The sequence below is a fragment of the Alligator mississippiensis genome, chromosome 13 (assembly GCF_030867095.1).
Source record: "Alligator mississippiensis isolate rAllMis1 chromosome 13, rAllMis1, whole genome shotgun sequence".
NCBI lineage: Eukaryota > Metazoa > Chordata > Crocodylia > Alligatoridae > Alligator > Alligator mississippiensis.
The window spans coordinates 22,269,509-22,297,034 of NC_081836.1; the positions used below are offsets into that span (position 1 = coordinate 22,269,509).

General features: G+C 47.4%; 1 long non-coding RNA gene across 1 annotated transcript in view; it reads left to right on the forward strand.

The window, feature by feature from the left end:
• LOC132244604 (uncharacterized) overlaps window positions 1-27,526 on the forward strand; it is a 115,096-nt gene that overhangs the window by 74,333 nt on the left and 13,237 nt on the right. The window lies entirely within an intron of this gene.

Below are 27,526 nucleotides of genomic sequence, written 5' to 3' on the forward strand. Positions count from 1 at the left end.
AGCGTATTCCAGGTCTTAGACTCCCCCTGAAAATGTGGGTCAACTCTTCCCGCATCCAGCAAGGGTAACAATGTGGCACCGGGAGCGCGTAACGTCCCATGCCCCCTTGCTAATGGCTCCACCAGTTGTTCGGCTAGGAGGATTTTTCCTACAGTTCCATATCGATGTTGTGCTGCCTGAAGAGTCTTATGGGCTGTATATACTAGCTCATCATGAGGGTTATGTGCGACAGCCCACACGGTTGGTGGTGAACCCGAGGGTTACGGTTAGTGACTCACCCAGATCGATGGCATGGAGTTGTGTATCTTTAACCGTGGCTAGCAGACGAAGCAGGTTTCGCTGATCTCCTTTTGTCCAAGGCGTGGTCCTCTGGGATTTGTTACGGATCTGTCGCTGCAATTTGGTGAGGAGTGCCAAATCACTAGGTCCAACATAATGCCGATACCAATTCAAATAACCCAACAGCTGTTGAAAGTGCCTCTTAGTAGTAGGGAAGAATGTTTTTAATGGATCGATGTCAGGACCCTCATGCGAAATTCTGTGGCGGATGGAACTGATGTACCAAGTACCAAGGAATGTAATGTCATCTACAGGATGTAGGCATGACTTTTCCTTGTTAATCGTCCATCCTTCACTCTGGAGGTGAGCGACTAGTTGGTTAACTATACTAGTAACTACGGAACTATCATGACCCATGATGGCGATGTCATCGACATAACTCCAAATCTTTAGTTCCTTCTCTGGGGGAAAAGAGTATGAAGCTTGAAAGTTCTTTAGAGTGTTATTCATGGCACCAGTGGCTAGTGATGGAGCGTTACGATATCCTTGTGGACAGACTGTCCACCTGTACATGATGCCATCAATACACATGTTTAGTATTCCTTCCGGGTCATTTATTGGGATGGAAAAGAACATATTTTTAAGATCCAATGTGACTCCGACCCACTTACTTTGTTGGAACTGTGCCATCTCAAACATACATTGTGGCAGAGTAGATGGATTAGGTTGTTGAAGTACCTGACACCTTTTGTTGACTTCTCTGTAGTCCACAACCAACCGGGCTTCATTAGACTTTCCAGGTTTCGCTACCCCCCATCCTGATGACAGGTAGATGCTGGCTGTTACGGTCTTAATACAGCCTCGTCGCTCGAGTCACCGCAGGAGGTCAGTAAAGGACTGTTTTGGAGGACCCTTAGTTGGGATCGGTCGATACCGCCAGGTAGAGGTGTTACGAAGCGTTGGTCGATGCCAATCCTGTTCTGGGATAATAATGGGTAATGCTTGTAGCACTTGTTCTTTAAGGTCAAGCGCTTTTATCCCCGGGATCCCCAAAATGTTGATGCCCTCTAGGACAGCCTCTAGGGGGTATCGGTGGCCTTGGACCCAAAATTTGACCTTCGTTGTGACGGCGGGCGATAGCATTAAGCCCTTGTACCTTGATCGTTTTGGTGGTCTTTGGTGAGGTATCGTTGAGGTAATCACATTCGTTTGAGCCCCAGTATCAAGAAGGAAGAATGCTTGTTGTTGGTCAACCTGATCGGTAGGGTTGTAAACAGTGAGTTTGGCGTATGGTCAAGAATCAGTAGGGTCAGGTCTGAACTGGAGAAGGCCGCCGGCAGAACCGATGGCCATTACTCATTTTTTGATGGGTCCTCGAATTTAAATCCTAATGCTTCGGCTATATGATATTGGGTTCGTTCTCCCAAAACTCGCAACTGACATTTGGTAAGTCTGGTGCGGGAGAGAAGAAACCCAAACATGGTTCTTTCCTTCAGGGTCCTTTCCTTCGGGGTTCCTGGAGGTGACCACCCTTGCTCTCATCGAGGGATAAATTCTTGACGTCTGGGTCTCAGTGTTCCGGCTGGGTATGCTGAAGGTCGGTCCCTTATATCATCAGAAGCTTCTTCACCTTGCCTCATAAGTGCTTGTAGACGTGGGAGATGGCCTAAGAGATTTCCCACCGGTTGACCTGCCATTGGGTTCAAGAAGAGTCGGAGTATAACGGCATTTGCTCCTCCATATACCTCTACGCAGGCATCTATAGCTTCCAAGGGCGTTGGGATTGCCCCAGGGTCCGATAGGTGGTGATGAGCCCATCTCTCTTTTCGTTGCATGGTGGTTAGTCCCATTGGATTTGTTCTCGGGCTCCATGAGAGATATGACACCCCAACTATAGCCAGGAGGAGTTGTTCCGCAGTAGCCTTCTGTGGATGACCTTCGTGCCAGGTGTGAAATTTGTGGGTTACCTGTCCCACTACGAGCGCCGGGAGCAGGATAGACCAGTGGGCACTGTCTGTGACCACATTCAAGTCGGTAGCACACCCACCACTCCATGCCGCCTGTCGGGTCAAGGCACTCGCTTCTTCTTTGTCTAAGGTGTCAGATCCGAATTCCACTATTAACCGTCCTAACCACATTGCCAAGGTTTCTTCTGGTCTTATCTTAGATTCCTTGCAAAGCTCTTGAATTTCTGGTTGGGTGCATGTGCGTGAGATAACAGTGGTATATGTAGCACCATCTTCATCCGCAACATGCTTCATCACAGCTATCGGGTGAGCTGCGGTAGAGAAAGAGTTAATTTCTTCGTCTGGGAGCGTTGGGTACATCTCTCCTCCCATTGCCCCCTCCCCTTGGCAAGGAGGCGGGGCCACTGGGAACGACGTCACCTCAGGGGGTGGAGGCGCTAGGCGGATCCCCGCCGGGTCTTCTGAAGCTCCGCCCCTCTTTTCCGGGTTTCCCGGATGGCTCGCGCTTCTTTCGGCGCCATTTTCTGGTAGCGGTATCATGCAGCTGGCGCTATTGATAAGCGCCGCTCCGGAGCCTTTTGCTGTCCGCTCCAGCAACTCCTTACCCGCCATATGCATCTGTGCCTCTAAATTTGCGTATTCCCTTAGCAGACCCGCTACTGTATGCAACAACACATTCATCATTTTTCCCTTCTTCCATTTAGTTAGACCCCATCTCGGCACATGACGGCCCTTAGTCTCCAAATCCTCCCGGAGCTGAACGAGGAGCTCATGACCCCGCGATTCCGGCACCAAATCCGGACAGTTGAACCAGTCCGTGGGGGTAGGTTCCCCTCCTTCCCTTAAGTATCAAATGCATTGAGCGAACTCCTGAGCGGGGGTCAGCTTTTCTGCCTTCCGTGCTTTCACCCCGGCTAAGGATATGGTCGAGGTTTCCTCCGGGGGTCGATAATAGACCCGGTCGCTCCCCATTATGCATCCGAACTCCCCAAGGGATAGCTTAGTTCTCCATTCCTTCACTACGGCTTTTTCTCTCTTTACGGAGAAGTAACCATCAATATTTCTTTCATCCCCTTCTACCGCCTGGTGGTAAGCGATATGCGCCCAGAGATCATTGGCGTTCTCTACGTGGCAAGACCCGGTGCGCCAGGGGCAGCACCTGATTAGGTTCTTCTCTATCACCGTGCCCTTTAATCCCATCCTCGTCGCCATGTCTCGGACGGACAAAGCCAACTCGAGGTGATTTAATAATTGCTCGTTCGTCGGGCGGGCTGGTGAATAGAGAGGCCGAGAAAGGTTTATGGTTGTAAAACTTTACTTACATCGCTTGTGATTGCGACGAAAACGGTTCGGTCGTCTGAACAACTACGTTAGTTGTTCCAGCTGGCAGGGCTCAGGCCAGCACGTCCATCTACAAATCAGGCTGGCAGGGAAAAGGATACATCTGGGATTGCGCTCGGTGACGGGGAGAAGAATTGATAGGTGATCAGTCTATCGATCAGCTGAGCCATGAGTCAGATCTCTTCAGAGGCACTCTGCAGCGTGCTCAAAGTTCTCCGACTTGGGCGGAAGTCGCGCTAATTTTTAAACGGCTAGCAAGCCAATTACTAGCCGCCACGTGTGCATAATTTAGAGCTGGCCAATAGCGGGACACAAATTTACATTCGAATGGCGGGAACTCTCTTGCACCGGGGGTTTTCTGCTGCAACAGAAAACCTCTTACTTTGCAAGAGGCTGTCATGTGGTGGGAAAATTCCACTGTGCCGAGGCACCAAAATCACTGGGTTGTGACAGAAGGGAGGGGAGAGCAGGGAAGGAGATGGAGCTGCAGGGTGGAGTTTGCCCAACCTGAGCTGGCAGGGGGAGCGCGGGTGTATTGGAGCCCCCCCCAATTTGCACCCCCCTAAGTCTCCTCCCTCTCCAGTTCAGGTTGGGCAAACCCCAGCCTGCAGCTCCCTCCCTCTCCCTTCTCCCCCCTCTATTCCTGTAGACAGCACCAGAGTTGGGAGAGGGGGTTGGGGCTAGGGAGGAGAGGCTACAGGCAGGTTCCTCCACTTCTATTGGGTTGTGGGGGTTGCTCTAACTCATGGCACTTTTTGTGAAGTGCAGTGAATTAGAGCAGGACCCTGCATATCTGTCAGCACCACCTAGAGTCTGCAATGCCACAAATAATCTCATCTCTAAACAGAGATTATGTCAAGTTCTAAAAATCACAGTTCTTACTTGGCTTCTTTATTTCAGTAAGGTGTCGGTCTATGCTTTCTCCTCTTATTTGTTTGCACATAAAAAGTTTGTATCTTTCGAGAGTCTCATTCTTTTTTGGAATATAGTACTCCTCAAATTTAGACATTATTATATCCGAACTGCATATTATAGCTTTCTGCAATGTAAACAGCCAGGGCTTCTGCCCAACGATATGCAAGAAAATAGATAATTTTACTTTGGCATTTTTCTTTCCTGCCTTTGTGGTTGCTAAGTAGCATTCAAACCTTTGTCTGAATGCCCTCCAATTCTTTGCTGCATTGTCTGACATAAGAAGGGCAGATGGAGATTGCAAAATTTCCATGACGAATTATCTTTTTATTTAGACAAGATGACTGTGTAGATTACTTAGAGGCCCGTGTCATTCCACATGTCTGAGTTGCTCTACTTGCTCTTAGTTTCCAGCTTCTTTTTCAGTTTGAAACTCAAATTCTTTCAAACTCTTTTTCATTCATCACTTCTGATACCATGTATCATCAGAATTGATAAAGACAGGCATAAAGGACAAGACGTAAACAACACCTTTATTGCGTAACAGTAGGCAAGCTCTGCATTCCTTTAGTCTCTGTAATTGACTACTCTAACTGTAGTCTAACTGTAGTCTTTTATGTAAGGAAGCATCTCTAAATTACTGTATTTTCTCTCATTACACTTGCCCCCAAATAGGAATAAAGAAAATAAGATTTTTCCTGAGTTACAGCTGCATATAGCAGGGACATATTACAAAAAAAACTGAGTATAAAAATCAGTTTACTCACCCTCCCTTTCCTATTCAACCAAAAGCTGTAACCCTAACTGGGGCTGAATACCTGTCTCCATGGGTAGGTCTAAGATCTTGAAGATCTACAAACAATCTATAAGATTGTGAAATAGGAAATAGAGACAAGGAGTAGCCAAATGACAGCACTTTGCCAGAATAAAGGTTAGCTTGATTGGTGGAACATCAAGACCATTAAATGAGATAATCAATAACACCTCATGAGTGAAGAACAATGAGCCATTAAGCCAATTAACTCCTTTAGCTGCCTGAATAGAAATGCCACTGCTGCTGTTTGGGGGAGCAGGCATCAATGCAGGGATTTTCTATTTCAGGCAAAAACCAGCTTCCCTGCTTAAGACATAAATCCTGATTTTGGGGGGCCTAGTTTTTTAAAGAAAAGGTGTATATGATACATGAGTAAATATGGTATAACTTCTAACAGTAAAGACTCCACAGGATCACAGAGTTGGAAGAGATCTCAAAGGTCTTCCAGTTTGGCCCAAATGTCGTGGTGCTTTCACTTTTCTTTTTAAAAACTTAAGAAGTTCTTTATAAAAACAAAGTTAACTAAAAATTATCAAAATGACAATGTTAGAAAATGCCAAAATTAAGGCTGTCCATGCTACCTTAATTTAACAAACCATGAACCATGATGTCATCTTGAAGCAAATAATCATTCACTAAATTTTTCACAGGATCGCTGCTTCATTCAGGGCACTGAATATATAATATTTCTTTTTACCTTTATCATCCAATGGGAGGCCACTGAACCAGGACTATGCAGTTGTCGGGACCGAGGGGTGGTCTAAGGCTATGGCCAGTAGCCCGGACCGTCAGGTGTGGTTTTTCCACGACGGAGTAGAATTAGGCACGGAAGTGTATTGGTTTTATAAAGAAAGCTTTACTTACACTGCCGATGGTCACAGTGCAGGGAGGAAACTTGCTTGAGTTGCAGTTGCAGACAAACAAACACAAGTGAGATCTCTTCCGAACCGCACCAAACAGAGATGAGTCGTCAATATACGACTCCACGAGCGCTTTTTCACACAGGGGATACGTCAAATTACACTATGACAGGGAGTGGCTAAGAGCAGATCAGGCCTCTCTGTCCTCCTCCAAGACACACGCGGAGTTTGCTAGGCTCCACAGCGCGCTCAGAGTTCCCCTCGAGATGGTTGTGGAGTCCTCCAACTTGGGCGGAAATGCTCTAACCTTTTATATGGCTAGCGAGCCAATTGCTAGCCGCCACGTAGGAATAATTTAAAATCAGCCAGTAATGGGGTACGAATTTGCATGTGTGTGGCGGGAACCCTTTGCACCGGGGATTTCTCTCTGCAGCTGAGAAATCCACCGTGCAAAGAGAGCTCCATGTGGCGGGAAAATTCCAATGTGCCGAGGCACTAAAAATCATTGGGTTATGACAGCAGTGAATGGGTCTCCTAATTGCTAGACTCCAGCCTTCCTTACAGGAGAGATTAGGAGGTGAGATTGAAGCAGGAGCAGAAATAAAGCAGGGAGTGATCTCATAGATAAGTCACTGGACTTGGTGGGGAACCCAGGGGTCTGGAGGTCTACCGCTATACCTATATCTGTCACAGGCCTCTTACTTAAACCCAATATTCAGAAAGAGCCATTAATTTTCCTGGTGACCATCTTGATATATGTAGGGCCTAATTTTAAGAAATAGACACCACTGTACATAGGTTGTAGTTGCTCAGCATTTCTGAAAAATCAGATCAAAATATCATACAGTGAGCACTCAAAATTGGCAGATACATTTACAAAATTTGGTAAACCTCTCTGTTCCTCACCTTGTCTATATGATGGGATGATGGCTTTCTATATCTTAGGCTGCTGACAGACATGCAGTTAAAGGGATGATAGGATCCATGATCCTAACAATCTCAAATCATAGCACAAGAGTGTCCATGTGCTAGTGTGTTGTTAATGCACCTGACTGTGCAGTAACTAAGCACAACTCCTGCAGTTCCCATGCTGGGCTCCTATATACCTCTATTGAAGCCCCTCAGTCTCAGCCTATGAATCCCTACCATGCAGACACCATGGTCCAAATTGATGGCCCCGGTTCTAAGCACTTGGAGGAGTCAGCATGGATTCACCAAAAGCAAGTCATACATGACCAACCTGATTGCCTTGTATTATGAGATAATTAGGTCTGTGGATGTGGGGAAAGCAGTGGATATAATATACCAAGGCTTTTGATACAATCTCCCAAGCAAGCTGAGGAAGGATGGGTTGGATGAATGTGTTGCCGCCAAGAGCCGCGGCGCGGGGTTCGGGGCTTTAGGAGCCCTAGTCGGCGGGCAGGTACTTGTGACGCTTGGAGTGGAATCAGGTACTCAAGCGTATTGATTTGAACCAAAGATTGTTTACTTACACTGCTCATACAGTGCAGGTCAAAAGCTTGCTTCAGTTACAGTTGCAAACAGGTACAGGGGTCGGGCAGAAATTACAGAATTCAGCTGTCGGTCTGCAAATGTGTTCGGGGTGTTCGAGCTGGCAGTCGTCTTACATCTCGGGTGGGGGTGTGCTAGGCCCCCTTGGGTCGGTGACGGGGAATCCTTAGTGGTTGATCAGGCTGCTAAGTTCTTCTGTAAGACACACGTGGAGTTTGCTAGGCTCCACAGCGTGCTCAGAGCTCTCCATGAGGTGTGTGTAGAGTTCTCCAACTAGGGTGGAAACTGCTTCAACCTCTTATACGGCTAGCAAGCCAATCGCTGGCCGCCAGGTAGGAATAATTTAGAACAGTCCAACAGTGGGGTACGAATTAGAATACGAATGGCGGGAACTCTTTGCAACGAGTACCTCTCCTCTGCAGCAGAGAAATGCACCCTGCAAAGAAAGCTACAAATTTGGCGGGAATTCTCCTTTGCACCGGAGTTCTCCTCTGCAGCAGAAAACTCCACCGTGCAAAGCAGCTGCAATTTGGTGGGAACTTTTTCTAGGTACAGACTATGCCTTCTGTATCAAAGTATAGAATTCTCCACTGTACTATAGGCATATGAACAATGGGTTCTGACAGAATGGACTGTAAGGTGGATAGAAAGCTGACTGGATTGTATGGCTCAATGGACAGTAATCAATGGCTCAACATCCAGCTGGCAGCTGGTACCAAGTGGAGTGCCTCAGGGGTTGGTCCCTGGGGCTGATTTTGTTCAATATCTTCATTAAAAACCTGGAAGATGGAATTGATTGCACCCTCAGCAAATTCATGGATGACAGCAAGCTGTGGGTGGGGTGTAGTAGATATGCTGGAGGGTAGGGTTAGGATTTAGAGTGACCTAGATAAATTGGAGGATTAGGCCGAAAGAAATCTCATGAAGTTCAGCAAGGAGAAGTGCAAAGTCCTGCACCCAGGACAGAAGAATTCCACACATTGCTACAGCTTGGGAACTGAGCAACAGATCTGCAGAAAAGGACCCGGGGGTTAGAGTGGACAATAAGGTGGATGTGAGTCAGCAAGCAGTGTTCCCTTGTTACCAAGAAAGCTAACAGCATACTGGGCTGCATTAGTAGGAGGATTGCCAGCAGATCCAGGGAAATAATTATTCTTCTCTATTCTGCACTGGTGAGGCCACATGTGGAGTACTGTGTCTAGTTTTGGCGCCCCCCGCCCCCCCCAACCCACACACTATAGAAAGCATGTGGACAAGTTGGAGAGAGTCTAGCAGAGAACAAGGAAAATGATTTGGGGATGGGGCACATGACTTATAGATTTCACAGGCATTAGGGCTGGAAGGGACCCCGGAGGATCATCGAGTCCAGCCCCCTGCCCCAGGGGCAGGAAGTCAGCAGCGATCATAGGATCCCAGCAAGATAAACATCCAGATGTCTTTTGAAGGCATTCAGAGTAGGTGCTTGAACCACCTCCAGCAGCAATCTATTCCAAACCTTGGGGGATCGGACAGTAAAGAAGTTCTTATTTATGTCCAGCCTGAAATGATCATGGAGGAGATTGTGACCATTTGACCTTGTCACCCCTTGGGGTGCTCTGGTGAACAGATGTTCCCCGAGATCCTGGTAACCACCCCTGATAAATTTATAGGTGGCCACCAGATCACCCCTGAGCCTGCGCTTTTCCAGGCTGAAGAGTCCCATGGCTCTCAGCCTCTCTTCATAAGGTCTGCTTTCCTGACCTCTGATCATGTATGTGACTCTCCTCTACACCCTCTCAAGCTTCTCCACATCCTTTTTAAATTGTGGAGCCCAAAACTGGATGTAGTACTTCAGCTGTGGCCTCACCAAGGCTGAGTACAATGGGAGAATGACATCCTGGGATTTACTTGAGAAGCATCTGTGGATGCAAGAAATCTTTTTGCTTGCTTTACTAGTAGCAGTATCACATTGCAGGCTCATGTTCATCTTTTGGTCAATTGTGACCCCCAAGTCCCTTTCATCCACTGCCGAGCCTATAAGGATGCTGCAGGTTTTTCTTCCCAAGGTGGAGAATCTTGCATTTTTCGGTGTTAAACACCATCAGGTTCTCATCTGCCCATTTCCTGAGTCTGTCAAGGTCAGCCTGGATCATCCTCCTGTCCTCAGGTGTGGATGCTTTGCCCCAAAGTTTGGTGGCATCGGCAAACTTGGCCAGTTTGCTTCTGACTCCAATGTCCACATCATTAATGAAGATGTTAAATAGTATAGGCTCAAGAACAGAGCCCTGTGGGACCCCACTGGTCACAGGGCACCATAATGATTGGCTTCCATCAACCACCACCCTCTGGGTCCTACCACAGAGCCAATTCCCCAGCCAGTGGATCGTGGTGTGGCTGGGGCTGCAGTCATCCAGTTTTACCAAGAGGTGATCATGGGAAACCAGATCGACTGGCATCCGGCCTCTCAAGATGTTTCATAGATTTCATAGACATTAGGGCTGGAAGGGACCTCGGAAGATCATCGAGTCCAGCCCCCTGCCCAAAGGGCAGGAAGTCAGCTGGGGTCACAGGATCCCAGCAAGATAAGCATCCAGTTTGCTCTTGAAGGTGTTCAATGTAGGCGCTTGAACCACCTCCAATGGCAGGCTGTTCCAGACCTTGGGGGCTCGGACTGTAAAGAAATTCTTCCTTATGTCCAGCCTGAAATGGTCTTGTAGTAGTTTATGACCATTCAACCTAGTCGTCATCCCTTGGGGCGCTCTGGTGAATAAATGTTCCCCCAGATACTGGTGGTCACCCCTGATAAACTTATAGGTGGCCATCAGATCACCCCTGAGCCTGCGCTTTTCCAAGCTAAAGAGCCCCAGGGCTCTCAGCCTGTCATTGTAGGGTCTGCTTCCCTGACCTCTGATCATGCGCATGGCTCTTCTCTGGACTCTCTCAAGCTTCTCCACATCCTTTTTGAATTGTGGAGCCCAAAACTGGACACAATATTCCAGCTGCGGCCTCACTAAGGCCGAGTACAAGGGAAGAATGATGTCCCGGGATTTGCTTGAGAAGCATCTATGGATGGAAGCCAGCGTTTTGCTCGCTTTACTAGCTGCAGCATCATATTGCAGGCTCATGTTCATCTTGTGGTCAATGATGACCCCCAAGTCTCTTTCTTCCTGAGTGCTAGCCAACATAGCACTGCCGAGCCTATAAGGATGCTGTGGGTTTTTCTTCCCAAGGTGGAGAACCTTGCATTTATCGGCGTTGAACACCATCAGATTCTCGTCCACCCACTTGCTGAGCCTGTCCAGGTCAGCCTGGATCGCCCACCTGTCTTCTGGTGTGGATGCTTTGCCCCAGAGTTTGGTGTCATCCGCGAACTTGGCCAGTCCGCTTTTGACTCCAGTGTCCACATCATTAATAAAGATGTTGAACAGTATGGGTCCAAGGACAGAGCCTTGGGGGACCCCACTGGTCACAGGACACCATGATGAGTGACTTCCATCAATTACTACCCTCTGGGTCTGACCACGGGGCCAATTTTCCAGCCAGTGGATCGTGGAGGACCCAAGGTGACAATTGGCCAGTTTCTCCAAGAGGTGATCATGGGAAACCAGATCGAAGGCTTTTTTGAAGTCAAGATATATGACATCAATCTCTTCTCCCTTGTCCAGGTGATAGGTCACCTAGTCGTAGAAGGAAATGAGATTGGTCAAGCAAGACCTACTCGCAACAAACCCGTGCTGGCTATCCCTTAAGATGTTGGCGTCGGCCAGTCCATTAAGGATGGCCTCTTTAATAAACTTTTCTAAGATCTTTCCCGGGATAGAAGTCAAGCTAATGAGCCTATAGTTAGCCAGATCCACTTTCCTCCCTTTCTTGAAGATAGGCACCACATTGGCCTTCTTCCAGTCTTTGGGCACTACACCAGAGCGCCAAGAGTTTTCAAAGATCCGTGCTAGATGCTTGCCAGCTCCTTGAGTACCCTGGGGTGTAGATTGTCAGGGCCGGCTGACTTGAAGGTATCCAGCTTCTCAAGATGTTCCTTCATGAAGTCAGCATTAATGGAGGGCAGGGGATCACCCTCACCCGGACTTCCCTGTCCCGTAGCGGGCATGGGCGTCCCATGTGACTGATGAAAGACCAACGCAAAGTACCTATTTAATAGGTTGGCTTTTTCCTGGGCGTCAGTTGTCAGTTGCCCCATCTGGTTCAGCAGGGGTTCAATGTTGCCCCTGCTTTTCCTCCGGCTCCCCACATATCTGAAAAAGGAGTTTTTATTGTCCTTGATGTTCAAAGCTAGTTGGAGTTCAGTTGCAGCCTTGGCTTTCCTGGTCTGCTCCCTACAGGACTGGACCAGTGCAGAATAATCCTCCTTGGAGGTGACTGTCATCCTCCATCATTTGTAGGCCTTTCTTTTTAGCCTCAGGAGGTCTGCTAGGTCCCCGGAGAGCCAGGGGGGCTGCTGTGCACTCTTGCTGCCTTTCCTCCGAGATGGAATAGACTTAGTTTGTGCATTGAGGATCGCTCCCTTGAGGAGCAACCACTCTTCTTGAACTCCCCTCTCCCTGTGGTCATGGTCCCTTAGGGCCTCACTGACAAGCCTCCTGAGCTTGTCAAAGTCAGCTTTCCTGAAGTCAAGGACTTGCGTGTTGCTGACTGACTTGCCAGCTTTTCGGCGGATGGTGAAGGTGATCAGCTCGTGGCCGCTGTCACCCAGCTTCCCATTGATCACTAGGTCACCGACTTAGGTCATCCCCAGTAGAGAGTACGAGGTCGAGCAGCGCTTTGTCTCTCGTTGGCCCATAGACTTCTTGAGTCAGGTAGAGGTCATCCACGCACGAGAGGAAGCTTTGCGACTGCTCAGATTTTGCTGAGCGATGCTCCCACGAGATGTCCGGGTAATTGAAGTCACCCATGACAACCATGGTCCTGGAGCATGCGGCCTCAGCCAGTTCCCGGGCAAACTCCTGGTCAAGCTCAGGACTTTGGGTGGGAGGTCTGTAATAGACTCCCACCATTGTGTCCCCTGTGCCGTGTTCCCCACGGATTTTAACCCAGAGGGTCTCCAGTCGTCCACACTGGTCGCCAATATCGGCTTGCAGGGACGTGTAGCTTTCCTTAACATAGAGAGCTACACCCCCGCCCCTTTTATCTACTCGATCCCTCCTGTACAGGGTATAGCCATCTATACCCATGGTCCAGTCATGGGTGGAGTCCCACCAGGTTTCCGTTATCCCTATGACATCATAATTATTTGCATTGAGCAGGAGGATGAGCTCCTCCTGCTTATTCCCCAAGCTCCTGGCATTTGTGTACAGGCAGGCAAGTGTCCCCTGGGGGGCTCCTTCCTTGCCCACAGATTTTACCAGGGCTGGGGCAGGGGTGGGCTCCCTTAAGTGCCATGATCCGCTTGCTTTGCAAGGATTGCTCAGCGGGCCAGCAGTGGCAGTAGTCCCCCCATCCCCCAGTGGGCTTAGTTTAAAGCCCGGTGGAGCAGGTCAGCCGGTCTGGCTGAGAAGAGCCTCCTCCCTAGGGGAGAGAGGTGGAGGCCATCTCTTCCCAGCAGCTTGCTGCCTCTCTCACCAAATAGCGGGCTGTGGTCATGAAAGCCAAAGCCTCCCCGACGACACCAGCGCTGCAGTCTTTGGTTGACCACGTGGATCCTCCTCACCCTCCTTGGCCCATAGCCTGAGACTGGGAGGATCGACGAGAACACCACCTGTGCCCCCAGACCCTTTAACCCCGCTCCCAAATCCCTGTGGCACCTCATGACCCGGCTGGGAGCGCACCGAGCCGTGTCATTGGTGCCCACATGAATAAGGAGCATGTCTGTGGGTTTGAGGAGCTTTGGGATCCTCTCTGCAATGTCCCAGATGCAGGCCCCCGGGAAGCAGCAGACTTCCCGGGCTAAGGGGTCGGGGTGGCAGATTGCCCCCTCAGTCCCCCTCAGGAGGGAGTCTCCCACAACAAACACCTTACGCTTTGTCTTGGGGAGAGCAGGGGCGGTAGCTGCAGTTGGGCCCATGTTGCCTGCTGGAGCCGGCAACTCAGCAGGCTCTGCTGGAGCGGCAAGAGGTGCATACCTGTTGCTCAGCTCTGGCGGGGGAGAGTCCTTGGTGCGGCAGGCCTTAGGGCCCTTGACCACCTTGGTCCATGCCCCTGGCTGGACAGAGTGGGAAGTCCCGTAGTCATCCTTTGGCCTGGAGGGAGACTGTGGTCTACCCTCTGCCTACTGGGGGAGAAGGGCCTGGCAGTAGGAGTCTATCTCCTGTTCACAGTCCCTGATGGCACGCAGTCTCTGGACTGTGGCCTGGAACTCCTCCAGCTGGCATGCCAGAGACCCCAAAAGGGAGCAGACCCCACAAGGGAAGGTAACCATGCTCCCAGGCCCCAGAGCCTGAAAAAGGGACAGGCAGCCCCCGCAGCCGAGAGCCAGGGGCTCTGTCTGCATGGAGCCCGGAACCAGGGGCTCCGTCTGGGTGGCCATCTCAGAGGTGCCAGAGTGGGGGGGCTGCGGAGCCCGAGGGGATCCTCGGGGTGCGGCGCGTGCCCATCCGTGTCATGCCTCTGGGAGGCTGGCTATGGCTGGGACTGTCTACCCTGGGGGGTGCGCAGGCAGGGTCCTGGGCCCTCCCGTGCGCCCTCCCATGCGAACTCCGCGCTAACTCACATGCCGGCAGAGAAGCGCGCCTGTTTGCGCAGCCTGTTCGTGCGGCTCCGGTCGTGTGGCTCCCTGGGGGGCTGGGCGAAGTAGGGGCCTGGGCGGGGCTTGATCTGGCCCGGCTCCACTCAGCCGCCTCCTCCCACTCACTAAGGGGTTAGCCCCATCTCTCCACGGGCCCCGCTTACCTCCGGCTGTGCTGGGGGTCGGCGGGGGGCTCCGCGGCTGCTGGAGGGTTTCTGGGGGGCTTCGGGGGAGCGGGGGCGCAGCGGGCTTTCACCCGCGCGTCTCTCGCCGCTTCCAAGACTAACTGGGGCTTTTTCCCTGTCGGCGGGCCCTTTTAAACTGCGCGCATGCGCACGTTCCTTCACAAGGTCAGCATTGATAAGGTTTAAGGAATCTCCGTCACCCGGACCTCCCTGTCCCATAATGGGCAGGGGCGTCCCATGGGACTGGAGAAAGTCCAACGTAAAGTACCCATTTAGCAAATTGGCTTTTTCCTGGGCATTGGTTGTCAGTTGTCCCATCTGGTTTAGCAGGGGTCCAATGTTGGCTTTGCTTTTCCTCCGGCTCCCTACGTATCTAAAAATGAGGAGAACCTGAGGGGACGGGGTTTATTTAGTCTGCAGAAGAGAAGACTGAGAAGGGATTTGATAGTAGCCTTTAACTACCTGAAGGGAGCTTCCAAAGAGCATGGAGCTGGACTGTTCTCAGTGATGACAGAACAAGGAGCAATCATCTCAAGTCACAGCAAGGAAGGTTTAAGTTGGATATTAGGAAAAACTGTCTTACTAGGAGGGTGGTGTAGCATTGGAACAGATTACCTAAAGAGGTGGTGGAATCTCCATCCTTGGAGGTTTTTAAGGCCCAGCTTGAAAAAGTCCTGGCTGGGATGATTTAGTTGGGGATGGCCCTGCTTTGAGCAGGGGGTTGGACTAAATGAGCTCTTGAGAGCCATTCTGACCCTAATTTTCTATGATTCTGTGAGGGCATCAGGCCTAATCTTTGGCACACCCTGAGCCATTTGGACATTTTGGTCATGCTGGTGTGGAAGAAACAGGCTTCACTCTATTGTTTGGTCACGAAGTTGTCAGAGACCTTTATTATACAAGCAGCTGCTGGGAAGAGCACTGGACAGACAGAGCTTCCTCTTGTCAGTCCCACATGCCCCCCCTCCCCCCAACAGACAATTGAAGCAAGCCTTTTATATGTTTCAATTCAGGTCACATGACACAAGATATAACAAGTCAAAGAAAAACTGGTTTGAACCAGAAAGCTGCAAGAGGGCATAGACTGTGGTTTGACCTATTGACCTCATAGGTCTACTCAGCTCAACAAGGAAAAAGGGCGGGAGAAAGAGCAGATTGCAAAATAGGTGTGGAAGAAGCAATCATTAGCAAATAGTGTACTAACTCAAAGAAGTCAGCAGAAATTAAGGCCTGGGGTTTTCTTCATCCACATTCCCCACTTTTGTACTTATGGTACAACCAATGAGATTTTGTAACCGTGTGTTGGGCAACAGACTGCAAGTGAGCTAATGGGAGAACAGTCTGACTTATGCATCCTTCGAGGCACAGTGAAACTTGTTCTTAGGTAGAGTATCTCCCAGTGCTCCCTTCGGAACAACTGTGAGACTAATCTCAATTGACCCAGCATCACGTTAGACATATCTGTTGCATCTTTTGCGGGATGCCTAAGGTTACAACTGCGTAGCAAAAAAGGAGTACTTGTAGAAAGAGAATAAACCCGAGGACCGTGATTGCGATATAAAATAATTTGGTCCCAAGTCTGCCAAACCAGTCCCAAAGACTCCACTGATTGGTTTGGTGTAGTTTATCAGCTTCTTTCTCAATAATTTCAGCCTGGTTCTCAATAGCTCTAGAAGCATCTGGTATATAAATGCAGCATTCTGATTTTATTAAAGCACACGCACCTCCTTTGCTAGCTAATATGTAATCTAAGGCGAGTCTTTTTTGTAGAGTAATTTGTCTCATTTCTTTACTTATTTCACGAAAACCAATGGCAGTAGCATTAGCTATTTTCTCTAGGGATGCTGCAACTTTCTGTATTTCGGACATAGCTAAGCCTGCGCCATAGGTGGGGAACATTATACCCCAAAACCTTTGATTTTCTGTGATTTTTGCGAACATTGCGAATTCTTCCTTTAGGTAAGCGAGAACTAATAGTAAAGGCAGGATATGCTGCAGAGACATAGCATGTTCTTCCCCAACTGGAAGGAAGATTTTTATAGGCCTTATCTCCACATACAAAATAGTGACCAGCTAGTGCGGTAACCAAAAAGTTACAAACTGGTTTTAACATTCATACTGAATAATAACCTAAATATCTAGCCAAAATGGGAGAATAACCCATTCAGGAACTGTTAGAGAGCCAGCCACCATTTACCTTAAATTCTACTTTACACTTCAAAGATTCATAGATTCATAGACACTAGGACTGGAAGGGACCCTGGAGGATCGAGTCCAGCCCCCTGCCCCAGGGGCAGGAAGTCAGCAGGGATCATAGGATCCCAGCAAGATAAGCATCCACTTACTGACTCCTACTGCAACACAAGATCCATTACAGGTCCAACAAAATTTTCTAAGGGTGGTATATGCTAGTCATACATAGTCAGCTTGGTTACAATTTATATCTTGCCAAGTTTCATTCCCATGAAAGAATGAATAATAAGGAGCTGACATTTGGGTCGCATTCAAGGGTACTGATATCATGGGTATCCCTCCGGTAGAATGGATAGGGACATGACTACATATCCAACAACGAGAGACATTTAAGTCTATCCTAATTTGGTTAATTAAAGACAAAAAAAACACATTCCCATAGGCCAGGTTTAAAAGTCCAATACAATTAGTCAATAGGAGGGACTCCATGTTCGGTTATTAATGGGCTCTTTTCTTGGAGTCTTAATCTTTAAACCTTGGTTTCATCAGGAGGAACAGTCTTTTTGCGGTGCGATGCATGGATCCAAGTAGATAGTCCCTGACACTTTACTGCAGTGTTAGTGGTGAGACGAACTTGGAACAGACCTTTCCAGCGAGGTTCTAAAGCTGATTTTCTTTGGTGGATTTTTACATGAACCCAATTTCCTGGCTGTAAGGAATAGCAGGCTTCTTCAGGCTCTCTGGGTAAAGCTTCTTGGACCTGTGAACGAAAGGCCTTAATGCATTTCATTAATGCTTGACAATATTGTAATACAAGATCATCAGCTAAATGGATGTTAATCTGAGAAGGTGGTAAGGGTGGGGAGGATGGAAGTTGCATAGGTCTCCCCATGCTGGGCTGAGTCCAGTCTTCCGATTAGGGGTGGATCTCATGCTCATTAATGCTAATGGTAGAGCATCTGGCCATTTTAAACCAGTCTCAGCACAGATTTTTGCTAGTTTGTTTTTCAGTATCCTGTTTTGTCTCTCTACAGCACCTGCTGACTGTGGGTGATAAGGAAAGTGAAAGTTCTGTTGAATCTGCAGGGCTTTACATATTTCTTGCATAATTTGCCCAGTAAAGTGAGATCCCCTTTCACTATTGATGGTAAGTGGGATTCCAAATCACAGGATAAGGTCCTTTAAAAAGATTTTAGTGACAGCTTTAGTATCGGCCCTTGTCACAGGATAGGCTTCAATCCAACTTGAAAACATACAAACTATAACAAGTACGTATTGATATTTACAACATTTCGACACTTGTATAAAATCAATCTGAATATTTACAAATGGTCCTCAAGGTGGGGGATGTGCGGCTTTCTTAGTTTTAACAGGTTTGCCTATATTATGGGCTTGACACACAGGACAAGTCTGGCAGTAGTGCTGAGCTATGAAAGGAAAATTTGGAGCATACCAATCAGTGAATAGCTGTGATCATCTCCCCTTTGCTCACATGGGTCACTCCGTGGTACACGTGAGCAAGGTAGGGAAGTAAGACCTTGGGTGCAACCAGGCAGCCGTCCGGGGAGCACCAAAGGTGATCAGGGTGTAATATGCACCTATGCAGTCTCCAGGTGTCTTTTTCAGAATCTGTGGCCTGATCTTGGAGAAGTGCAACATCATGAAGAGTTGCAATAGGAGACTGCTCATGAGAAAAAAATAATTGCTCAGCCTGAGGGGGTGACAGGGCTACAGCTCTGGCTGCAGAGTCAGCCAGAGTATTTCCACACGTAAGTTCATCCTGGGAAGATTGATGAGTAACACCTTTAATAATGGCAAAAGCAGCAGGTAATTGAATGGCATCTAATAAGGCGGCTACATAAGAACCGTTACGAATGAGTGTGCCATTTGAGGTAAAAAACCCACGTTGTTTCCATAATTGCCCATAATCATGGACAACACCAAAGGCATAACACGAATCTATATATATATATATATATATATATATATATATATATATATTTTAACAGTTTTACCTTTAGCAAGGGTACAGGCACAAGTGAGGGCAACAAGTTCAGCAATTTGGGCAGAATAGACAGAAGGTAAAAAATTACTTTTGAGTACCTCGTGCTGGGAACATACAGTGTAACCTGCAACAAGAGAGCCTTTGGAATTTCTTAGGCAGGACCCATCAACATACAAAACTAGGTCAGCATTTGGAATGGGAATGTCCTTAAGATCAACTCAAGGTAAAGTTAAATGAGCGGTAACAGCGAGGCAGTCATGAGGCTTGCCATCAGAAGGTGCAGGTAACAAGGAAGCAGGATTAAGTACAGGGCACCGAACTAAAGTAACGTAGGCCGCAGAAAGTAGCAGAATTTTATATTTAGTTAAACGAGCATTTGAAAGGTGTTGGGTTTTGTTTTTTAAAAGAAGTGCGGCCACTGAGTGGGGTACAGCAACGGTTAAGGGTGAGGCTAAAACAACATTTGCAGATGATTCTACAAGAATAGCAGCAGCAGCAACTGCCCAAAGGCATGGTGGAAACCCAGTTGCTACAGGATCTAAGGCTGTGCTATAGTAGGCAATAGGACGATGTTTATCTCCATGGGATTGAATAAGTACCCCCAGAGCAAAGCCATCTTTTTCATGACAAAAGAGTGTAAAAGGCTTTGAATAATCAGGAAGTCCCAGTGTGGGTGCCTGTGAAAGGGCAGTTTTAATGACAGAAAAGGCATTTTCAGTTTCTGGAGACCACTGCAAAGGTTTAGGGGTGTCCTTTAAGGTAAAATTTTGCAAGGGTTTTACAACTGAGGCATAGCCCAAAATCCATTGGCGGCAATATCCGGCCATGCCTAAGAAGGTGCGCATTTGAGAGACAGTTGTGAGCCGAGGGATTTTGAGAATTGTTTCAACTCGCACATTTGAAAGGTGACGTTCTCCGGCCTAAATAATGAACCTTTGGTAAGCAGAGCTGAAGTTTTTCTTTAGAAGCTTTATGGCCTTTTAGAGCAAGACAGGTCATAAGGTGCAGAGAATCAATTTTACAGGCTTCAAAGGTAGGTGAGGCAAGCAAAAGATTATCGACATACTAGATAAGGACAGAACAGTTTTTGAACTGATTGTCATCTAAATCTTTCTTCAAAATTTGTGAAAAGATAGAAGGGGACTCTGTATACCCTTATGGGAGTCTAGTCCAAGTATATTGTAAGCCTTTATAAGTAAATGCAAACAAAAACTGACTATCTGGATGAATAGGAATTGAAAAAAAAGCAGAACACAAATGTACAACAGTAAAGAAACAAGCTTCCAGTGGGATGCAAGAAAGAATGGTAGCTGGGTTAAGTACTACAGGAAAAATAGGTAAAACAACAGAATTAACAGCTCGCAGATCTTGCACAAAGCGCTAAGTAGTTTTGCCTGGTTTTTTAACTGGCAGAATTGGAGTATTACAAGGACTAGAAGTGGGGATCAAGATACCTTGTTGAAGGAGGGAAGAAATGACTGGCACGATTCCTTGCTCAGCCTCCTTGCTGAGAGGATACTGGGAAATGTGCAGGAGCTGCTTTCATGGATCCAGACAAATTTTAACAGGTTCAGTGGTGTGTATCTGCCCAACTTCATTAGCATGCTGTGACCATAGGGCAGGGGGTACCTGTTTAAGGATTTCATCCTTGAAATCAGGGTTTGTTATAGAAATAGGTGGGGTTGCTGGTTCAATCATAGTAGCAAGAACTGCACGTTTGTTTTCTACTAGTACTTCAAGGAAAAATCCATCCGCTGTACAATAAATAGTACAACCAAGTTTACAAAGTAGATCATGACCTAAAAGATTAACGGGGTAAAAGGGCTTAAAAGGAAGTCATGGTGGTCAGAGATAGGACCAAGAGTAATGGACAAGGGTTGAGTTACAGGATGAGAAATTACTTGGTTAGAAATTCCAACAGTATTTACTACAGCATTGGAAAGAGGTGGATCGGGAAGATCAAAAATATGCAAAGCAGAACGGCTTGCCCCTGTGTCAACAAGGCAAGTTACCCTTTTTCCTGCTATGGTACATTCTACAAAGGGTCCAGACTGATCAACGGATAAGAGTGGTGAAAGGATGAAGTTACTATCCCTCAGGTGGTCCTAATATTGAGATAAAGAATTTTGGGGAAGAGACAGGGAGAATTGCTGATGTTGATCTGCAGAGTTTCCTGTTGAAGGGGTAGAGGTATGCAGTCTGTTGGGACACTGTCCTTTCCAATGACCAGTTTGACCACAGTAAAAACAGGAAGAACTGTCAATGGAGGAAACATTCGTCTGCCAGCACCCGCGTCCCCTTCCTCAGCCTCGTGAATTCCCTTTTCCATGTCCTCATCCTCTGGGGTGATAAGTTTGAAGTTGCAAAGCCATCAACTGGGCTCGTTATTTTCTTTCTTTTTTTCCTGACTGTCATGGCACGGGGTCCTGCAGGAGGGCCGTGACCTCCTCAAGGCCCCCTTCCCATGCCAAGTTGGCCCAAGGGCACCCTCAAATTCTCTACTGCCATGTCTTTGATGACACAGTATATTTGGGAGGCTGCCTTTTATGCCCTCTTGGTCACATCTTGATGGACACTAAGACCCCGTGGTTTCCCGGACCCCTCGTAGGGTCCCATTCTGCAATGGGTGCTGTCTCAGCTGCCTGCAGAGGGTTTGGGATTGAGAGTATGGTCAGGGGTAGAAAGGTAAGAAGGATTTACTGACTTAACAAAAACACAACTACGCGTAGTAACAAAACAAACAATGACAGACAAAAGCAATTTGTGTTGGCAACTTATCGGCATTCCCCTCTGATGCCTGATACACAGTAAGCTTCTCTTTTCATGAAGTTCAGCGAAGTCAGGCGTCCTTGAACAGCACTGTCTAAACGGGTACTGGGAAGGACCCTGGAATGCAGTCCTTGGGCTCCTCGAGGTCCATGGGCTCACTGATCTAGGCAACAGCTAACTAATTTTTTTTACAGAGCTGTATTTTCCTTTTGAATGTTTTCCAGATATTTCAGCCAATTTAAAGCTTTTGAATGGTTCTGATAATGTACAACTACTCAGATTTCTTTTACTTCAACTGTCCTTAGACTGACCAATTAGCAGTACAAGCCTTACATTCTTTTGATAAGGTAATTTTAACTACGCCACAGGGCCTTACTACTTCAAGGCTTTGCTAAATTTACTAGGCCTTACTTTATACAAGGCCTCACTACATCTTAGACTTGAATTAGGCTTTTAGCAACAACATATAGCTTAATATCTAAACAAATACAGAAAAACACTTGATATAATCTTTATAGAGCCTTCAGCAAGCACCTTTATCACACAAGAACACTGTTCAGCTGTCACACTCCACTCCTTGTTTGCTGAAGCACTATGATGGCTACAATTGAGATGCTAAAGCCACATGCACTACATTAGGAAATGGGGAGGGATTTATACATTAAATTTGCATATCATGAACAGATTTATAACAACAACGACTGAAACACCAGTCCGGGCAATGCAAGGCCCTGGACTGAAACACCAGTCCAGGGCAATGCAGAATACTATGATGCTCAAGATGGTTAGCCACGTAGTTGAGGTGACACTTGGTGACACACGAATAGTACAGATTACATCATACCATTTACAAGGCTTAGGCACATTGACAGCTAGGCTAATGATTCATCTATCTTTTCGAGCAAGGAGAGCTAACTGAGTGTCTTGCCGAGCCGTTGCCTTAAGGCTTTGCAGCTTATTTTTTATTTTATTTTAGTTTTTTAAGCAATGCATATTTACATCTGATACTCATGAAGTAGGTATTGTAAAGTTGAGAGATATAGTTTCAGAGGAAATTTTTGGCTATTTTAGGGCAATAGTATGGTTACTCAATTGCAGTAGAGCAATGGCTTTACTTTTAGCTCTTAAGCAACATGAATTGCATAAAGTTTAGGTGGTACTATTTTTATGCAGCAAACGACCTGGTCTTTCTCAACAAACACATTGCCCTATTGTTACATATGACACATTAGGTAACTCGTATACGCAGGTCTTGTTAGGTGGGCTGGGATTTTAACTTGTGACCTCCACGAGGGTGTGGAGTTATACACGGGTGGTGTCAGGGTCTCCCGTGTGGGAACGGCCAGAGATAGTAGTGAACGTCCCATTTTCTTACAGATCACATTTATCTTTCCTACTTTGGGAGCTTGTAACCATGCTTCACCTCCCAGAGAGCGAAAGAGCTCCCACTGTCACTCGTGAGAACAATGCTGGATTGGGTTAATGAAATGGCATTGTTTGGGCAGGATCATAGCACTGATTTGCTTTAGGAACTTTACTGGTATAAAAGGATGAGGATAAGTGTTAGAGACTTGCGGATACAGACTATTTTTGGTTGTATTAAAGTGGGTATCATTTTACCATGCCTCTGTGTAGGTATGATTCACAAACTATGTAATAACTTTATTTTAACCTGTAATGTGCTCTCTTACCTGGTGGGCCTCACACCATCATTGGAGAGTGTTGTTAGCCATAGGAATGGGAGGGGGCAGATCCTCCCATAATCTCAGTGGCTCAAGCGGCTGAACAGATGCAGAATGCACTATTAGGAACACAAACTCAAGAACGTTGAGCTCAACGGGGTTCCCCTCAGGAAGTATGTAACAACAAACTCTCAAATGAGCAGAGCTACAACAATTATCTCCCCTCCCATAGTTAGCCATTTCAGTTTTCAGGTAGGGAATGAACCCAAGATAATAACTGGTGCCACAGGTGTACTGACAGTTACCACCTTGCCAGTTAACTTCTGTTTTTTCTACTCAGAGACCAGGACTTTACTTGCTCCAGGGTGGTGGGTTTTTTTCAGTATGGATACTGCAGCTGGACCATGTGAAGACTATCTGAACACGTTTCCGGGGGATGCTTTTTAGGGTTAGGCTACTCTCTGAGGTCTTTAGGAGCAAGTTTATTACTATTTGGGTAATAAGAAGGATAGTATACATGCCCTACCCAAGAAACACAATAAGGCATTAATAAAAAGAGTATATTTATAACAGTCCACTACTTTATGATGCTAGTCGATTCAGACCAGTGACAGAGCAGGATTCATTTTTAGTGGCAGGCTCAATTAGAAATGGTTATGGCTGCACTTGTGGACAGATTCAATCTGTAAGAACAAGACAACAAGGAGCTTGGCTCCCGTTAGATAAATCTGACTTAAATACCCACTATGTATTATGCATACATTTGCTAATAATGTCCCCTCCCATTTATTTCCTTAAGGATGCTTCACTACTACTCAATCTTCTGCCTGGAGCTTTTCTGGGTCACCACCCCTAGGTCGCTCTACTGCCGACTCTCGGGGACTACTCAATCCAAAGGCTTGTTGCACGGGGGTACCTCCTGGACAGGGTCGGTTATTGGTTCAATTGATAGCTCAATCCAGGTGCAAGTTTCATTCTTTAAGAGCCGGGCCAGAGGCTACTCGCAAATTGCATTTGAGGATGCCATTGGCTTGCTTTACCAATTCTTTAGACTGCGGATGGTGTGGGCTGTGATATGTCCATAACATGCTATGTTTCACAGTCCAGTCATACACAAGATGATTGCAGAAGTGAGGTCTATTATCATTTTGTAGTTTTATGGGTGGTGGATATACAGCTAGCAGAGTTTCCAGTGCTGCACAAGTGTTCTGGGCTTTAGTTCTCGCCGAGGCATGGTGGAACGTTATTTTTGTGGTAACTTCTACAGCTACAAACACGTAGCATCGCAACATGTCTTTGATACTAATGGATTTTATCCATGCAGGCTTATAACTCTGGATGCTTTCTGTTAAGGCTGGTAGTGATGGGATGGTAGCCATCAAAGGGTCAGTATTAGCATTCAAAGCTCAAAAGTTAATAGTCAATTGCCATTCTCCATGTGGCTTCCGCACTGGCTACACTGGATTGTTATACGGAGAGGGGGTTTGAATAGCAGTCTCATCTTTTAATTGCTGGCTTATAGTACACTGGATAGGTTGTGTGGTCTCGGGGGGAGTTCAGTACTGGGATCCATGTACTCCTTTCATGGGAGGCAGGGTTAGTGGGATCATTTACATGGAGTTACAGCTGTTATAGCTGTTTTTTCTGGTTCTCAGTGAGGCACTGCACACCCAAACTGCTAATTCTTTTGTTCAAGGGCAAACCGCTGTTCTCTTAGTACATTAAGTCCCAGTAAGCTTGGTCCCCCTTTAAGTATTACTGTGGCTGCTGTTACCTTAGAGCCATTAGGTAACGTGAAGGTTGCTCGGACTAGATGTCTTGGTTGTCTGGTGCCTCCAACTTCAATTACTTGATAAGGGGTTCCTTTCTCCCCTTTCCAATCTGTGGAATCTAAAATGCAAATCTGGGCACCCATGTTTAATAGCATATCAATTGACTTTTCACTTTTACTTAATTGAATGTGTACAGGTATTCGAATTACGGGGCCAATATTAACTTCAGATACCGGTTCTCGGCCTGCTACTACCCCCATTGTGGCTCCTTTCTTTGGGGGTTGGGCTGGCCGGACTCCTTAGGCCATGTGATCAGGCAGGGTAAAAGCTGGCAGCCCTGCATGTGCCTGGGAAAATGTTGACAGTTTTGCTTTCAGGGCAGAGAAATTCTCCGGTGACACAGTTGATGGCGCAGAAGGCTCTGCTTTTGGTCTTGCCCTTTTGGTACAGGGTTTAGCCCTCAGCCCTTGCAAGGCATTGATGGGCAGTCTATTGATTTGCACTTCATTGTAACAGGCAATAAAAGGTAAAAGCGCTGAGGCACAGGGTTCAAGAATATTTCTTTAGTCCCAGCCCTGGTCAGTGACACCGTGGAAAACACTGACATTATTCCCCAGGTTTCTATATTCCTTAGTCTAGACTTTTCCTTTTACTCTTTTAGTTGTAAACCGGTTTCATACAAACCCTTTAGAGTTCCTGACAAGTTCGTATTTCAAAAGTTCAGATGGCATAAGCTCGATCTGGTTTCCCCGACCTGCACGGGCAGTCCTCCACTGATAACCCCTTTAGAGATTTCAAAAGATCTCTTATCTTGATTTGGCGCCTGGGGTTTCGGAGGGGAACAGTCTGCAAGCCCGTCGGTACTCTCAGCCGGGTGTTGCCATCTGAGTCACAGCACCAAGAATTGTGGAAGAAACAGGTTTCACTCTATTGTTTGGTCACGAAGTTGTCAGAGACCTTTGTTATACAAGCAGCTGCTGGGGAGAGCACCGGACAGACAGAGCTTCCTCTTATCAGTCCTGCATGCCGCCCCCCCCCCCCCCCCCCCCAACAGGCAATTGAAGCAAACCTTTTATACATTTCAATCAGGTCACATGACACAAGATATAACAAGTCAAAGAAAAACTGGTTTGAACCAGAAAGCTGCAAGAGGGCATAGACTGTGGTTTGACCTATTGACCTCATAGGTCTACTCAGCTCAACAAGGGAAAAGGGCGGGAGAAAGAGCAGATTGCAAAATAGGCGGGGAAAAAGCAATCATTAGCAAATAGTGCACTAACTCAAAGAAGTCAGCAGAAATTAAGGCCTGGGGTTTTCTTCTTCCATACTGGGCAATGAGCAGGGATGGTGCACCCCCTGCAAAAAGACGCCGTGGTTGGCATTTGCCACCCTTATCACCAACAGTGCCGACGGCATCTACAGGAGCTCCCCGCTCACCGCCACCAAGCTCACACCACTGCCACCGTGCTCCTACTGCCGCTAACACAGCCGTGCCCCTCCAGGCACTGGGGGCATGTGCTGTTCATGGCAATGAGAAGGCCATGATTGTGATCCTCCAGCTTGAGATGGGCCGTGGGGTAGCCACCTTTCCCTCATGACAAAACTAATAAATGGAAGTTAGGTAGCTGGCCCATCAGGCCCAGGATGCTGAGTGTGGAGGGGTAAGGGGACACTACAGGTAACCATGTCTAGGATATGCCTTTTTCTGCCTTTTCTCCCTTCATAGCTGGCTCCTTACAACCTAGGTCTTCTGCTTCATAAGTGTTCTAAACACAAATCAAGGATGGCCAACCTGTGGCACACATGCCACAAATGGCACAGGCAGTTGCTGCATGTGGCACACAAGTCCTGGACATTTAGTAAAGGGAGGTACTAGAAGGGAAGTCCAGCCTTTCTTTCACAAGGGAGTGGGGAGGGGATGCAGGAAGCTGCTGCCAGAGGAGGTGTCAGGTGTCACCACCAAGACTCAGGTTAACCCTTCCCTAGTCCCACAGCCTTTGTCAACTTCAGGGATTTAGATCCTTGGTCACTATATAAAACTGTTGGCTGTGAAGGCAGATAAGGGTTAACCTGATTCTTGGCAGTGACATCTCCACCACTCCAGTCCACAGGGCTGGAGGCTTGAGGCGCCCTGCCACAGGGTACATACTATCAGGTAGGCCTCTGAGGGGCAGGATAAGAGCAGGCACTCAGCCACCACTGTACTAGACCAGAGGTTGGCAGCACTTTCCAGTAGGGACCAGAATAATCCATTTTAAGATGTGGGGGCACTTACCCAGCTACCTCCATCACTTCTCCCTAATGTGTGGCTTCTTGTGGGTAGAACCCCAGTCCAAGAAAATATGTGCCACCCAGTGGCCGCAGAATGCAGGCACAGCTGCCCACTTTGATGTTCTGGGTGTCTGACTGCAGCATAGCAAGGGCAGAGCCCTCCATTGCCATATGCTACCAAAGCCATGGCTCCATGGGTCAGATCCAAAGGGTCAACAAGGCAGATCTGGCCTGAGGGCCATAGGTTGTTGACCCCTGCAATAGACTATTAGGATAAAAGGTGATAAGATTACCCTCCTCTTCTAG